The 15,125-nt window shown below is 45.2% G+C and overlaps 1 long non-coding RNA gene across 1 annotated transcript in view; it reads left to right on the forward strand.

Moving 5' to 3' along the window:
* Positions 1 to 15,125, forward strand: part of LOC309870937 — a 74,649-nt gene that overhangs the window by 10,009 nt on the left and 49,515 nt on the right. Inside the window, exon 2 of the long non-coding RNA XR_014314882.1 lies at positions 2,668 to 2,896. This is a non-coding gene — a long non-coding RNA (uncharacterized lncRNA). The remainder of the gene's footprint in view (positions 1 to 2,667; positions 2,897 to 15,125) is intronic.

A 15,125-nucleotide genomic window follows, 5' to 3' on the forward strand; every position in this document is an offset into this window, starting at 1 on the left:
GACTGAATGTAGCATTCTGGGATGCAGATATTTATTCAAAATTTGAAGCTGTTGCTCCATTGACTTCTAGCTTTGACTCTGTTGTTGAGAATCAGATGACATTCATATTCGCAGTCGTTTGATGTGAGCTAGTTATTTATAACTTGAGGATTTTAGTATCTTCTCTTTATCCCCAGCGCTCTGAAATTTCACATCAGTGTAACTCGACGTGGGGGTTTCTTTATTCATTGTGCTATACATTCAATAGACTTTTATAACATGAATATTTATGTCTCCCACTTATGAGAATATTTCATGCACCAATATTTTGGTAACTTCCCTTTATTTTACCCTGTTTTCTTTTTCTGGAGCTCTATTACACAGTGCTTAGACTTCCTGAGCTGACTGATACTCCAGTTTCCTCATATCTCCTACTGTCTGACTGTCTTTTTGTTCAGCTTTCTGAGTAAGTCTTTTTACTCTCCATTCCAAAATTTTGATTGAATTTTTTTCTGGGGACTCTCTTATCCAGCTATCACATTGTCAAATTGTAATTGTTCTGATTTGTCTTCTGTTCCTTAAAAAATGTAGCTTTCTGTTCTTTTGCTATGAAGGGTATTTTCCCCATCTCTTTAGGGCTATCAGTTACATATGTTTAAAGTTTTCTTCCTCCTTCACTGTCTTGATTTCCTCTGGGTTCTTTTTCTGTTTGTTTTGGTCTTGATTTTCCTTATTGGAGGCTTACTTCTGGTGCTTTGGGTTTGATTATATTGGAGCAGACTGGTCACTTTTTGGGAGGGGAGGAGCAGGGCTTGTCAACTATATGATGTGGCTGGCTGGGGATCCAAGTGCTCATGGGAAAACCCTACATTGAGAGTGTAGTATGTGTAAATACTGAGCGTCAGGGTTTAGAGATCTTTTCTCTGGGTGTAGTCTGTTTCCCCCAGTAAGAGTCCTCCAGTTTCCTGCCTTGTCCTAGTTCCTCGCATTTGAGTCTTTCCAGGGATCTGAGGCCTGACCTAGCTGGCTTCTCACTGGCTTCCTTCTGGAGACCCTTGCTGTTTTGCTGTATCAGCTCTAATCATTTCATTTGATCCTTTCTAGCTTAGAAATGTTGGGTGACATCTCTTGTCCACTGTGGATATTTTTCTCTCTCCTTTTCCTTGTGGAAATCATATACACACATTTCACACTCCTGTCCTTTTAAGTAGGGTATTAGGAGGGAAGCAGAGATAAGTTTTGCATTCCCTCTCCCGTGTTTAACCAGATGTCATCATTTGCTATCTCAGTGAGAGCTTACCGAGTGTAGTTTAAATGTCCCCTGCTTTCTTGGACACCCATATGGATATTAACTGCAGTGTGTGTAAGTCTTTGAGAGGTCCTTCAAGCGTGTATGGTCATGGGTACCTGTAGTATTTCCCTACCCACTGTGCTTAAAATAATCGTATCGGCTTTTTGTAGGTATTGCTTTCATTCATTCATTCTCCTTCCTCTGGTTCATTCATTTAGCATTTATTGTACATATACTATGTACCCAGCCCTGGGTATACAGCAATGAACCAGATAAAATCCTGACTTTTTGAAGGTTTCTGTTTTCTCCCTTGGGCTTTCACTTCTTATCATTGTCAGTGGTCTTGCCTGTTTCAGCTAATTTTCCCCTCCTAATGTGGTGTGAGCCCAGCAAATAGAGCAATCAAGTTACTGGACCAGTGTAGCAAGGAAGAATAAATTGATGGTGAGCCTGTGCCTACCAGCTTCTGGGAGGTATAAAATGTATGGACTTTGTAACATCGGCTGATGCTTTTCATGGGTTCTCTTTCTCTCTTTTTGTCCTCCTTTTGAGTCATGGTTATATTTTTGATAGTTAAAATAGTCAGAAGAGGGGCTTCTGAGTATAGCGCTTGTTTAGGATCAAGGAATTTTAGAGCTGGGGGATATCTTTGAGGGCACGCAATAAAATCTTTTTATTTTATAGTTGTGGTAGTTCATGCATGCCTAGAGAGGTAAAAGGAATTGCTCAAGGTCACCCGGTTAGTGATTGGCTGATCCAAGGCTGGAGCTGAGAGCCCTGGGGGCTTTGCATGAAGAAACGCTCAGATTTATAACCTTCAGAAGCTTGCATGGAAAATGAGCTGCCAGTTCAGCTAGTGGGAAATGGCAACAGTGATGAGGCTCACTCTTCAGAAGGAAGAAAGTGGATCTCATTAGCATACCGGGGCATCTTTGGCTAGAGCCAACCCGAGGCTGAGACAGAAAGAGCTTTAATGTCCGCACCCCTCTTCTGTGTAATGTAATTACATCTTCACTTCAGCTTAACTGGAAAAAGAGCTTGAATTTACACTGCACACGATTTTTACGTGATTTCTGCTGATCACTGTTTAACAAGGTATTCCACGGGAGAAGTTTGTTAGCTTTAATAGCCCTTAAATTACTTATGGCAATTACCTGCCTTACTTTCAACTCCATGGAGGTTATTAAAATGCTCTCATGGCAACTGTAAAGAAATATAAAAATGGGTAAAGATGAAATTATACCCTTTCCCTGAAGGCGTTTTCTTGGAATGTATTTGCATTGCTTTTATACAAGGGGAGGCATTTAGTTCAAGATAAATATCCTAACCACAGAGGCTTAATCAACCTAAAAGCAGACATATCTCATTAAAAAAAAATTTTTTTTCTCATCCCACAGGTTTATTCCAGTGCTGTCCTCGCAGAGGTAACTGGGAAGTATTTCAGCTGAGATTTAATAAGCGTTTGCTGAGCCTCTAGCGTATGTGAGCCGCTGTACCAGATAATGTCACATATACTATTCCATCCGAATTCAAAGAACCCCTGCGAGCAATGTGAAATTCTACCCATTTTACAGATCAAGAAACGGAGGCTCATAGAAGGGTGGAAAACACAAGATGACAGAAACAGTGAGTATAATAGATGGGATCCCAGTTCAATCTCGATTCCAGCACAACTTACACGCTGTCACCACTACCCCTACTAATTGCGTGACCTTACCCGTGGTCAGAGGTCCTTCTGTGATATTGTTTGCAGGATTCCCAGGAGGTGTTTTTTTCTTGTAGCTGATCACTGAAATGCCATTGCTTCTTGTCCTGTGGGCTTACGTGCTTTCTTTCTGGGATTCTCTTGCAGAAACCCGAAACCCAGATTTGAGGAAAGCTTTACGTGAGTCTCTAACCCCCGAATGCCTTGCTTACTCCCAGTGCGGTCTGTGGGCCACTAGCATTAGCATCGCTGGGAACAAGTTAGGAAAGTAGACATCACTGGGAACATGTTAGGAAAGTAGATTCTCAGGCCCTGCCTCAGACCTACTCAGTTGAAATCCACATGCCAACAAGATCGCAGGTGATGCACGTGCAGAGTCGAGTCTGGGAAGCACCGTTCAAGTCTGAGGGCGTCTGCCAGAGACTTCCATTTGAAGTTATTGATCACGGGGAGGCATATGGAGAGACGGAGAGAGGACTGGGCAGAGGGGAGGGTTCTGCTTCATGGGAGGACTTGCCATGTGGATCCCACCAACATCCTCATCAGGTCTGAGAATCGCTCTGAGTAACTAATACCAGAAGGAGGTAGTCCATGCACAGCCGTACCACAATCCCTTCCTTACGATGCCTGTTGTGATTATTTCCTTAAAAATAACCTGCAGCGTTTTCCTGTGAAATGGGCGGATGTGTCCTCCTGTGGTCAGGACAACCTCTCCAAACCATGCCTCCCTAGTCTTTTCTTTTCATCCTGTCCTCTCCCCGGGGTTCCTATGTTTCTGTCTCTCTCTGACTTAGTTCTGAGCATCCTGATCCGAAAATCTCCTAGAAGCTTCTCACTGGACGTACCTAACTCCAAATGCATCGCCTGCCCTCTTCTCCGTCAACAGAGCTGTTTTCATCAGTGGTCAACGGTGACACTGATTTATTAATCCAGTCAGTCATTCTGCAAGGAGTTACTATACAGATGCTATGGGTTGGTCACTGTTAATGATCCTGTTTTTAAAGGCTGACACCCCAACAGAAAATGGAAACACACAAACCCAATTATACCGCAGTGTGCTAAGAGAGAGGTTAGTCTGCACTGTTCAGTTCAGCATCCTTTACCCGCACATAGCCCCTGAGCCCTGGAAATGCAGCCATCGTGATTGAGACATGCCATAAGTGTACAGACACCCCGTTCTGGAAACTTCGACTGAAAAAAAAGATAATGCAAAATACCTCAATATTTTATTTTCTTTCTTTCTTTTTTTTTTTTTTAATTAAGGATTGATTTACTTATTTGAGAGAAAGCTTGAGAGATCACAAGCAGGACAGGGAGAGAGAATCTCAAGAGGACTCTGCACTAAGCTCAGAGTCTGACTTGGGGCCTGGGCTCAGACCCTGAGATCACAACCTGAGCCAAAACCAAGAGTTGGTTGCTTAACCGACTGTGCCAACCAGGTGCCATCTCAATATTTTAAAAGTATTTTTTTAAAGATTTATTTTAGAGAGAGAGAGCATGCAAGAAGGAGGAGGGGCAGAAGGAGCAAATCCTCAAGCAGTCTCCCAGCTGAGCGAGGAGCCAGACGTGGGGCTTGATCTCATGACCCTGAGCTCATGACCTGAGCAGAAACTGAGAGTCAGAGCCACCAGGGGTCCCTCAACTTTTTAAAAAAAAAATACTGATTACATGTTGAATTGATCCTGTCTGGGATATATTAGGTTAAATAAAATGTATTTTTGAAATTAGGTTGACCTGACTCTTTTTTAAAATCCTGTATCTAGGCTATTTAAAATTATACATTGGCAGGCATTGTATTTCTTCTTCTTGTTTTTTTTTTTTAATTTTTTTAATTTTTAAAATTTATTTTCAGCGTAACAGTATTCATTGTTTTTGCACCACACCCAGTGCTCCATGCAATCTGTGCCCTCTCCAATACCCACCACCTGGTTCCCCGAACCTCCCCCCTGCCCCCCGCCCCTTTAAAACCCTCAGATTGTTTTTCAGAGTCCATAGTCTCTCATGGTTCACCTCCCCTTCCAATTTCCTTCAACTCCCTTCTCCTCTCCATCTCCCCTTGTCCTCCATGCGATTTGTTATGGCGTTGTATTTCTATTGGGCCATACTCCTTATGGGTTCTGGAGTATAGTCGAACCACAGAGTCAGGGAAGGTTTTAAAAGGGGGAAGGGGCAATAGGAGTTCTCTAGGTGAAGGAGAGAGTTCACTGTGGCTTTGGTGACCAGGAAAGCCTGTGAGTTGCAGTGCAAGCAAATTAACAGAACGGTCGTTTTTCCATTCCCAGCAACTATGTGGCAATGGGGGAAGATGGGAAGCTTCAGGATGTGTCCAGCCAGAGAAGCAGAGTTCTCTCTTGCACAGTCACATTCTCGAACAGAGCCCTGCCCTCTGCCTTGTTGTCCCACTGCCCGGCTTTCTGAAGAAGCCCCCTCACTTCCCTGCACTCCCCTCCAAGTGAAGCCCTTGCTTCCAAGTGCAGACTGCAGTGTGAGAGAGTGAAATAAAATTCATTCCTGACTGCAGACGAAGGGCTAAGGATAGTTCAAGGTTTATGTGTGTTGTTCTGTTGTCTCTGCTAAGCGATGACTTAAAATCAATTATAATCAAATGGAAAGAGTCAGAAGTTGCTGATCCCTGAGACTTGGGGCAGGACAGGGGAGGCCGGGATTTCTTTCTCTCATTTCTTTCTCCTTCCATAAAACTTGACACTTGAGATCCCAGGTTTACCCTGTGGTTGAGAGTTCTGAGGTGTGGCGTGTTTTTAGTAGATGGGAGACTTCTACCCGAAGTCTGTCAGAGTGAGGGCTGTGGGATCGCACAGGGGAGGGAGGGCCTGTCCCTCAGTAGAGCAGCAGCTGGGGGTCTCTTCATCTCCCTTCTGTTTTGGGCAAACACAGGGCTCCTCTGGGAGGTCCCAGGACTACAAAAGACAGGGGCCAGCGACCTAGGTAACCTTGAGAGAAAGATCTCGTAGGGGAGAGTCACCGGAGATTTTACCTGTAGACTGAGAGCTGGTTCTGGAGATAGTGTGCACTTTATTCAGTAAACATTTATTGAGTTATTTCTCTATTTCTCTGGGGGTGGAGGAAAAGGAAGGAAAACACTATAATCCTATGAGATTAGGTATTTTTGTCCCTATCTGATGGATGAGAAAACCGAGGTTACGTTCTTTGCTCCGGATGGTCTTAAACTCCAGGTCACTGACGGCAGCTTTGTTTTCTTATCCTCTCCAAAGCCTCCCCCTGACACCCTTGGCTCAATTCTGTCCATTTCTACTCTTGTTGGTCCTGAGAGGGAGGGCTTGGGAGGGGCGTCTGAGGCGGGCTCTGAGCAGTATATGTTGCAAAGGGTAAGCAGTGGGGGTCAGGTCTTGAGTAAGCAAGCTTAGCAAATCCTGCCCAATGCCCTCCTCCACACAGCAATTTTTTTGGGGTGAAGGGAGGAAACACTGCTAACAACACAGTTCTCTATATTTTTATTCTTTTTTCTTCCGTGACTTGGTGTCTCAGACTGACCACCAATACGTTTATGATATAAAGTAAAATTTTCTCTAGCTTATCGTATAATACGCCATAATCCCCATCCCCCAGGCCAGCCAAAGCACCTGGAGAGCACCCAGTTCTAAGCTCTGGTTGCCAGATGTCTGAATCCAACCCTGAAAAGTCAGTTTTGATTTTTCAGGATCCAAACTATGAGAATATCAGACATATAAGTAAAATAAGTTTATACCGTTTTGGCTGATAAATATTTATCAAGTATGTGAGGTGTTTTTGCTGAAACCATCTGGCAAGTCTGCCTCTTCGCTCTCCTCCTTCAGACATGCCAGAGTTTAATGTCTGGATCTTTATATCCACCCCACCCCGTTAAAATGGTGAAGAGTTAATCCCTAATGAGATGGTATTAGTAGGTAGGACTTGGGCGAGGTAATTAGGTTTAGATTAGGTCAGGAGAATGGAGCCCATGATGAGATTAGAGTCATCATAAGGAGAGGGAGACCCTGGCGCTCCTTTACCCTTCCTGTGGGGACACAACAGAAAGGCAGTCATCTGCCAGTCTTGCAAGAGCCTGACCAAGCTGACACCCTGATCTCGGACTTTCTAGTCTCCAGAACTGTGAGAAATAATTGTCTGTTGTTTAAGCCGCCCGGTGTTGGTATTGTGTTGTGATCGTCTGAGCTGATCAAGACAAGACCTAAATACCACGTCAAGGTGAGCATGAAAGAAAGGAAGGATTTAACCATGCAAGAGAAAAGGCAGCTACGGAGGTCTGTAGAAGTCTCATTCTGCCCCTAGTTTGACAGATGTGGAGAGTGTGAGCCCAGAAGAGGGGACGTGGCTGAGTAAGGAAGACTGTAGTAGACACGGCCGGGCTGGGAGCAGGCTTCCTGAGGGAGGGTCCCACAGGGCTGCCTTCAGAGAGGCTGCTTCAGTTAGGAAGCAGAGAACAGGAAAATCCCATAGCCTCTTTCATCAAAGAGAACTCGGTCTTTGCTCTGAGCTAGGATGGCTGTGCTGTGTGGAGGAGCTCACGCGGGTCTGGGTAGGGATTTGGCATTCAGCTCCACACTCCACCATGGGAGAGGGTCTGTTGCCTCAGACAGAGGCTCTGAAATTTTCGGTACCTCCCTCTCGCTGTCGGTGGATGAGGGGCCTGTAGGACTTGCTGGATTAATCAGGTGAGGTGTGGAGAGATGTCAAGAGACCCTCTGGAGAATCAGATCAATACCACACATGAAAACAAAGCTGACTTTGAAGCCCCTGAGTTCACAAAGGAAAGTTTCTTTGCTGCTAAGACAAGTTAGAACAACACAAAAATGGTTAAAAATAGTTCAGGAATTTTCTTTTTTTCCCTTCAGCAAGCTTTGGCTTTGGGAAGGGATTTTTCCCGGAGTGTATCCGGGCATGTATGGATCAATAGGAGGCGGAGAGAACTGTGAAGGCAAACGAGTTTGCTTCTGTTGCTTGACTGCTAATCTGGAAAGCCGCCTCTCTCTGTCCCAGCATGGAAGACTTACGCTTCTGACTGCTGATGGCTACATGAGCCCTCTCTTCCCGGCCTGGGCTCTCGTTCTGGAGCTCTCCTCCTTCCTCCCCAACTTATAGGTGCCTAGTCTATCCCCCATTCCTTCAAAGCCTTGGTTACAAGAAGCTCGTTAGGTAGCCAGATCCTGCTCACGAATGTTGTGTTGGCTATCAATGCTTTACTCACAAGAGAGGCTAATGCTCTGTGGTTTGATTCAAGTGATTTATGGCCTGGATGCCTCCATTTTCTTATCAATGAATAACTGAGTCGTGCTCTACCAACCTGAAGATGGTGGCAAGATTCAAAACCCTTGTGAATGAATGAATGAATGAAAAGGCCCTTGTCAAACTGTAGCATGCCTTATAAAACGTAAGATAACATTAGTAAATACTTAGTTTAAAGAAGTAATTATCTGAGTTCATGTCACGTTAAGGGGAAGATAATTATTGGTAGGTGCCTCCTCAAAGCACCTTCTGACTTGCCCATGTAGACCCATCATTTCTCCACCTGTGCCTCAGTTTTTCTCTACTCCTTTGTTTAATCCCTCTTCTTCTAGAGATAGGAGGGAGTGCCCAAGGTGACCTAACCCTTTGTGAACTCTAACATAGAGATGGAACAATGAGCCAAGGCAAGCCTTACCCGAGCTGACCCAGAGTGGAACTGGGGGCAGCCATGGGAGAAGAATCCGAATACTTTGTCTTTTACTCCTTCCAGGGGCCCACCTGAGCCCTAGACTGGACTCTCTTGGGAGTAGATGTTGGGCAAGACTTTTCAATTGCCCAGAATTGGTAGGGGTCCAAAAATGAGGTTGAAGAGGTACCGCATGAGCCACATTCTAAAGAGAGAAGTTAAAAATGCATCCCTCTTCTGGCCCAGCCTTACTGAGAGGTGGCAGCTGTCTCGGGCAATGTTCCCCACTCATGGCTATGCAGGAGTTCATTGCTCTGAGAAGACATGGGGGATGGGAGAGAGTTATCAGGGTCCAGAGCCTCGGGGCCTCAGGACCCTGGGAAAGGAAGAGAGCCTTTTCCCAAGGCTGAAGGAGAGCAGGGGAGGGCTCCAAGAGTATCATGCATGAAGATTTCAGGTGCCTGTAAGAAGGGACAGATGATGTTTCATTTTCTAGAGGGATGTTCATTACTGATCTATTCTGGGCCATGTGTGCAAGGGACAAGAGTAGGTATCATAGAAACAGTCTGCATTTATGTTTGGTGGGCAAAGACGTGAGGATTTCTATGGGTCAAGGAAACTAGCAAATAGGACTCCAGAGGACCCTAGCAGAAGATACTATTGGGTCCACTGCCAGTGATGGTCTGCAGGGTATGGGTGGCAGGGAGCTGGAGCTCCCTCTCCCATAGGGAACTGTGCTCAGGAAGTCTTTACAAGAAGCCCCATGTGTGGGGTCCCTAAGGGAGAGCAAGCACTTGGTTTCCTGCCATGTGAAGGCCACTTTCTGTTTGCCAGGAATGCAGCTATATCCAGTAGCTGTGAATGGCGGTTGATTAGAGAGATGTATGACATCATTACCCTGAAGAATAGAGAGGAGGAGGCACCCTGAGCTAGACCAGGCCCTCCTCTCTCCCTCCTCTGCTCCAAGAGCCAGGGTCCCTACTCATTCCTGTACTTCGCTGAAAGATGGAGTGTGAGAGAAGTTTAAAACTGGACTGAATAAGTTTTAATAACTGGAAGTAGCCCCCCAACTTACGAATTCTGTTCAGCTGTCATTAAGAAGTCTGCTTTCCAGTGGGTGGGGTAAAAATCATTTAAAAAAAAAAAAAGGTTTGTATTTGCACTTCCTGTTGAGCCGTGACACCTCAGTAAACTACCTGCATTGAGGAAAGGGGACAAAAAGGCAAGAACCTTGTAGGTATTCATTTCGTTGCCCACATGCCTCTGTTTCCTGTTTTGTTTCCCTGCTAAAGCATTGAGTTTGTCCCAAGGACCTAGCATGATGGCTGGTCCATCAGACGTGGGTTCCAGCATGTGGGACAACCAGGGTCCCTTGCTCCTGATATGCCTTTGGCAGCAGCAGTAGGAGGAACCTGAAGAATTAAGTCCTGAAGTCCCAGAAGTCCTCAGAAATGTCTGCAGGCAGCTGTCCTGAGGTCCTGCTGGGAATCTCACCGGCCAGGCCGGCTGTGAGCTCAGGGGAAGTCTCTGGACTTCTGCTCAGGGATCTGCGGTCAGATAGCTCTCCTGGTCTCTTGGCCTTGATCCAGGCACCTGTGTCGTCTTGTAGCCCTCAGGAGTTGGATTGTCCTTTAGATGGATCTGGTCGGGAACCCTTCCCTATGGTCAAGTGGGCCACCTCTGTCTCCCTTGCTGATGCTTGGTTTTGGGGGTTGCTGCCCGAGGAGGGCCACCTTGACGGATTATCTTGAAAAGTGTTATGGGATTTTAGGCCACAAGGTGGCAGCAGAGGACTAGCCTGGTCAGAGGCTCCCCGCTGGTGGAGTTGGCAGATCCCCTGGGGGGTAGGAAGGTGGAAATTCCATACCACCAGGGCAGGTTGGAAAGGAAAAGGAGTGAACCAGGATTTAGGAGGGCCAAGGACACTCATTCTAGGGCGCAGAAAGATTCCAAAGCAGTCTTGAGATGAAACTTGAACAGAAAGACTATGATCAGGAATGTTTACGGTGACCTTGGCAATGTGCTTAACACCTAACATACATTATATGATATGTTTCTTAGAACATCCTTATAATTATCCCCACTCTACTTGTGGGAAAATAGAGGTTCAGATTAATTACTTGCCCAAGTTCACATCGCTCTTAGGAGCCAGGGATAAAATCAAATCTGTCTGATTTTAAAGCCTAAGCGCTGAACTGTGTTAAGCAGTTCAAGCGTCAGGATAGACCAGTAGTTCTCCAAGTGTGGTCCTGGGAACCCCAGTACTGGTATTACTCAGCGACTGGTTAGAAATCCCGACTCTCGGGCCCCACACCAGGTCTGCTGAATTGGCAACTCTGAAATGGGGCTCAGCAATCTGTGTTTTTGTAAAGCCCCCTACGGGGTTCTGATGCCAGTTCCAGGTTGGGAACCACTAGTGTAGATAGTAGTCCAATCTGCTTAAATGCTGGGCTGTGGCTTTGCTTCTGGGAGTCCCCTCTCACTGTGTAGTCGCTGCTTTGCCCTGAGCTGGAATAACCTTGCTGCTGACTTGAGGCCAGCTGGCCCCAAAGATAAAGTAGTTATTTTAGGGTTGCCCCAATTCTGCCCCTGAGTTGCCAACATCTCTTTCTCTCCTTCAGCTGTGGGGGAAAAAAGGTCTTTGTGGAACTTGGAACTTTTCTCTTCATTAACATGACAAACAGGCTCCCTAGATCAAGGGCAGCCGGGTGAGACCAGCCTGGAATTTAGAATCTCCTTATAAATAAAGTCTCGGCTTTAAGCATTAATGAAAGACATGGGATCTTTATGGCGCCATTCATTTCTGATCTTGCCAATTCAGTAGCTGGAGAGTGTCTTCTGTCTTCGCCCCTGCCACTAATTATGGAACTCTGCCCTAATGTGCGGTACAGGTTTTTGCAAAATCGTTATTCATCTAAAAATATTATGTAATAGGTAAGACTGGAGGAAAAGACTCCACATTGTTAATATTTGTATGTCTAGCTAGGAATTTCTGGGTGATTTTTCACTTGTTTCTTTGTGCCTTTATTTATTTAACTCTGAAGTGTGTGTAACTTTTTCAGGAAGAGAGGAAAATAATAAATAAACCTTTTAATCTGGAAGATGAACCCAGCGGAATGTAAGTTCAAAGCCTGAAATTCCTGTTGGGGGTGATTTGACTAGGGAAGAGCTGTGTGAAGTTTTCATATAACCATTTAAAGGGGGAAAAATCTCATTAATTATCACTTTCTTCATTTGAAATTTATGATCACATCCGTAGGAGGCAGGAGCACTTTCTGCTGAGGCTACGGAGGACCTTAAAGACAAGACAATGTTTAGGAAAACAGATTGTTTATATGGAGTTGGAACTACCTTCGACATTCTCATTGATGTGGTTGTTTTATACTTTCCTTACGTATTTGTTAGATTATAGGTAGTAACCCTGTGCATTAGCACCTGTCTCACCTTGACATTGGACTTTCAAATGTATCAGTATATCAACTCTACCAGCATACCAAGTCTGTCAAGCTCGAAATAGTCATGAATGTTTTTTATCCAGACAAATATGTAAATCCTGTCTCCAGGCTGAGTCCCAGACGTTCCATGGGTTGGACATTTGATGCTACAGAGGAATGAAAGCAATAAGACCTACTGAAGTGACTACCTCTCAGAGAATGGGCTTCTGGGGATTGCAAACCTTTTTAGAAGCCAGGCAGCCTTGGGAAGTAGATAATACCTTAAGGGCAAACTCATCATTATCAAAGCATCCTTCCTCTGAGGTCCACAAAGCATGGCCTGGCCCACCTCAAAGGCAAGCAGGTTCCCGGACTCCCACTAGATCTCAGGGAAGCCTGTGAGGACAGAGGGTCTCAGCGATGGCGTTTGAAGTAAACGCCCGTGGATCCCAAAGAGCTAACCCCCTGTCCTTTCCAGAAGGGATGGTGGCTCCTCAGAGTCTGGGAGGACTGAGCGGGAACACCAAGCCCTTTTCTACAGGATTCTGGGCACACAGGGCTTGAGACTGCAAGATGTGTAGGACTGAATGCCATCTCTGCACACGTTGTCTCCTGTTTGTCTCCCTCATTAGAATGTAAGTTTCCTAAAAGCCAGACCCATCTCTCAACTTTACGGTGGTATCCTCAGCCTCCAAAACATAGTAGATGATACTCAATAAATGTACACTGAATGACTATGTGGAGGTTATCAGAAACTCTGTTTATGACATTTGTTGACACTTCGGTTAGGTTAGGGCACTTTCCTAATAATTCAAGAAATTATATTTTCTTTTCAGCAACAGCGTATTACAAACTCCAGTAACCAGGGTACCAGTAGGGAACATCTAAAATGATGCCAAGAGGAAGTTTTCTTGCTACAAAAACCCCATGGACCCTTCACATCTAAGAACTTGAAAACAGTGGTTCAGACTTGTTTATTTTGTTAGCAGCAGAGCTCTTTCTTCAGTGGAAATCTGAGGCAGAGACCCAATGTATAAACAAGATAAAAGTGGGGATGCTCAGGTTCAAGCCAGAGGGGAGGGCAGAGTGGAGGCTCTGGGCCTGTCCCCTTCTTTTCTTCCTCCTAAGAATCCCAAAGCAGCTCCCTGCCACACCTGGGACAGTGGATCTCAGCCTTGGCTGCATATTAGAGTCACGTGGGCAGCTTTAAAGGCACAGACGTGCAAACCGCACCCCATGAACTGCCCATGCCTGGCGGCAGAGGAGCAAGTGTTGCTCTGCTTTCCTTGGTTGTTTTTTCCTCTCTTGAGAGCACACACAGGATTTTCAGTGTGAGTTAGCTTTTGTCATAGAACAGTATTGAGAGAGCATAGCACTCAGAGTCAGAAAGAGCAAACTTCAAATTCCAACTTTACCTCTTTCTAATTCTGTGCTTTTGGACTCATTAATTTAGTCCTTTATGGACAAAAATCCGTGAAAGAATAAAGTCTGTCAGAGCAGGGATATTGCCTATCTTGTTTAATTGATGCGCCTAGTATCGACACACGGGATACTCAATAAGCATTAGTTCAAATAATGAATAACTCATTAATTATTCATGGCCTCAGGGCGGATTGCATCTAGGTTTTAAAGGTTCCCAACACTGTGGTCTGAACATAAGTGCTGTGCTGTTTTCACTTGCCAGGTTCTCCAGTGTACAAGGGTTAGTTCCGCTCTTACCGCACACTCTCCTTTCTGTGTAGGGTTCATGGGCAAGCTGGACAAGGCAGGACGAGGGCACAGAATGAATGTGGGATTGCTGCTCCAAGTCTGCTCAGGACGGAAGAGCAGACACAGGGAAGGAAGCTGGAAAGCTCATCTCTGAACCACAGAAATGGAGGGTCATTCATTCACTTGTTTAATTTGTTATTAGTTAATTACCAGTTTTACCCTCTGTCTGTAGCTGTCCCTGATTCCTACCTGGTAGAATAATCAGTCCCCTCACCTGCGTATTGTGAAATTCTTTTTTTAAAAAAATATTTTATTTATTTATTTGACAGAGATCACAAGTAGGCAGAGAGGCAGGAAGCAGACTCCCCGCTGAGCAGAGAGCCCGACGCAAGGCTCGATCCCAGGACCCTGAGACCATGACCTGAGCCAAAGGCAGAGGCTTAAACCACTGAGCCACCCAGGCACCCCCATCTTGTGAAAGTCTAAGTGTATCTTTGTTGAAGCTCTTGTCACATTATATTACTGAATCTCCTGTCTGTCCTCTGTGATGCTTTATGAGCTTGTTGAGAGGAGATTCTGATTCATTTTTCTTCTAGTAGGTGCCGAATTAGTTTTCTAAGTCAGATTAAATCATTGAAAATGCTCTGTAGGAATGCTTATTCTAGAGACTGGAGAACCTAACCACTTGCCTACACGTTGACTTGGTCACTGGCTTTCCCATGGTTGACAACGTATGCTGGATTAATCTGTGTATGCTGAGTTTGATTACAAGAGTAAAAAGCATCTGGAAATGACCATTTATGTAGAGAATGCAAAAGCACTGCTCATAGTTTAAAATGAAGTGAAAGAATATTATATACAGAAAAAGCTTATTCTGTTTATATGGAAAGGTGAGGAGGACGTCCATCTCTCTTGCAGTGGATGTTAATGGGGTCATTTCTCCACACTGCTGTCCTTCTTTCCTGTAAAGAAGGCTTGACTGCTGCAAGTACAGGTCTCTCTCCATGCCTGTATTCACCTCAACCCTGGGCAGGTACAGAGATTATTATAAATCAGAGAAGAATAACCAGGCAGGAGTAGCTCAGGTCTTCCTATCCTGCTTGTGTTTCCTGAGCGTGAAGAGTGTTCTCTGCAGCTCCGTAAAGAATGGTCTTTTCAGAGGCTCCATTCTGTCACTTGTCCAGGGACTGCTCCTGGGCGGGGAGGCCTGCCTTGACCTAGTGTCACCTATGACAGCATGAGGAAGTCTGTCCTCATCACCTGGTGAGTAGTTAGGGATTCTGCTGGCTCTCCTATAAAGCCGTATCTCCCAACATAGCGTCTGTCAGTATTAGATTGCTATTTTGGCCACCATCT

The sequence above is a fragment of the Mustela nivalis genome (assembly GCF_964662115.1).
Source record: "Mustela nivalis genome assembly, chromosome: 8".
NCBI lineage: Eukaryota > Metazoa > Chordata > Mammalia > Carnivora > Mustelidae > Mustela > Mustela nivalis.